Source organism: Glycine max, chromosome 1 (assembly GCF_000004515.6).
Source record: "Glycine max cultivar Williams 82 chromosome 1, Glycine_max_v4.0, whole genome shotgun sequence".
In the NCBI taxonomy this organism is placed as follows: Eukaryota; Viridiplantae; Streptophyta; class Magnoliopsida; order Fabales; family Fabaceae; genus Glycine; species Glycine max.
In genome coordinates this window covers 24589538-24591560 of record NC_016088.4, presented here as the reverse complement: position 1 = coordinate 24591560, position 2023 = coordinate 24589538, and the positions used below count along the sequence as shown (strand labels likewise).

The 2023-nt window shown below is 43.9% G+C and overlaps 1 non-coding gene across 1 annotated transcript; it reads right to left on the bottom strand.

The window, feature by feature from the left end:
- Positions 1–633: 633 nt before the first annotated feature.
- LOC112998062 (small nucleolar RNA R71) lies at positions 634–742 on the bottom strand. The gene has a single exon (XR_003263084.1). It is a non-coding gene; the product is annotated as a small nucleolar RNA R71 (small nucleolar RNA).
- Between the last annotated feature and the right edge of the window lie 1281 nt (positions 743–2023).

Sequence of the window (2023 nt, the reverse complement as noted above, 5' to 3'; positions counted from 1 at the left end):
CAACTAGTTGTGTGCATGCTGAATGTAGTGTATGACTAGAGGCAATCCATCTGACTTACAACCCTTTGATCCTGAGATAGATAGGACATTTCATAGATTAGTTAGGCATCATTTTATACCTTTTGATCATTCTGAGCATTCCATAACTGGTGAATCTGTGCATTCTGTTATTGGTGATTTTGAACATCCTGATCTTGAGCATTATAATTTTGAGCATTCTGATTCTGAGCATTCTGATTTTGCACATTCTGAGAACATGGCACAACCTCCACCTCGTGAGAGGACTCTAAGGGAAATGGCTGCACCTGATTTCACCTATGAAAGCTTGTGCATCCAATACCCTGATGAGGATGTCCCATATGTTCTTAAAACTGGACTGATTCATTTGCTTCCAAAGTTTCATGGCCTTGCAGGTGAAGACCCGCACAAACATTTGAAAGAATTTCACATTGTCTGCTCCACCATGAAACCCCCAGATGTCCAAGAGAATCACATATTTCTGAAGGCTTTTCCTCATTCATTAGAGGGAGTGGCAAAGGACTGGCTGTATTACCTTGCTCCAAGGTCCATCACGAGCTGGGATGACCTTAAGAGAGTATTCTTAGAAACATTTTTCCCTGCTTCCAGGACCACAGTCATCAGGAAGGATATCTCAGGTATTAGACAACTCAGTGGAGAGAGCCTGTATGAGTACTGGGAGAGATTTAAGAAACTATGTGCCAGTTGCCCCCACCATCAGATTTCAGAACAGCTTCTTCTCCAATATTTTTATGAAGGACTCAGTAATATGGAGAGAAGTATGATAGATGCTGCCAGTGGTGGAGCCCTTGGAGACATGACTCCTGCTGAAGCCATAAATTTAATTGAGAAGATGGCCTCCAACTCCCAGCAGTTTAGCGCCAGAAATGATGCCATAGTCATTAGAGGAGTACATGAGGTAGCTACAAACCCATCTGCATCATCTGAAACTAAGAAGCTTGAAGGCAAACTGGATGCGTTGGTCAACTTGGTAACCCAGCTGGCCTTGAATCAGAAATCTGTACCTGTCGCAAGGGTTTGTGGTTTGTGCTCCTCTGCTGACCACCATACAGACCTTTGCCCTTCCATGCAGCAACCTGGAGCAATTGAGCAGCCTGAAGCTTATGCTGCAAATATTTACAATAGACCTCCTCAACCTCAGCAGCAAAATCAACCACAGTAGAGCAATTATGACCTTTCCAGCAACAGATACAACCCTGGATGGAGGAATCACCCTAACCTCAGATGGTCCAGCCCTCAGCAACAACAACAGCAGCCTGCTCCTTCCTTCCAAAATGCTGCTGGCCCAAGCAGACCATACATTCCTCCACCAATCCAACAACAGCAACAACCCCAGAAACAACCAACAGTTGAGGCCCCTCCACAACCTTCCCTCGAAGAACTTGTGAGGCAAATGACTATGCAGAACATGCAGTTTCAACAAGAGACCAGAGCCTCCATTCAGAGCTTAACCAATCAAATGGGAAAATTAGCTACCCAATTGAATCAACAACAGTCCCAGAATTCTGACAAGCTGCCTTCTCAAGCTGTCCAAAATCCCAAAAATGTCAGTGCCATTTCATTGAGGTCGGGAAAGCAGTGTCAAGGACCTCAACCCGTAGCACCTTCCTCATCTGCAAATGAACCTGCCAAACTTCACTCTATTCCAGAAAAAGGTGATGACAAAAATCTACCTAACAATTTCTGTGCAGGTGAATCTTCTTCCACAGGTAATTCTGATTTGCAGAAGCAGCACATTCCCCCTCTTCCATTCCCTCCAAGAGCAGTTTCCATCAAAAAAATGGAAGAGGCAGAGAAAGAGATCTTGGAAACGTTTAGAAAAGTAGAGGTAAACATACCTCTGTTGGATGCAATAAAGCAAATTCCAAGATATGCCAAATTCTTGAAGGAGTTGTGCACTAATAAGCGGAAGCTTAAAGGAAGTGAACGAATTAGCATGGGCAGAAATGTCTCCGCATTGATTGGTAAATCTGTTCCTCAAATT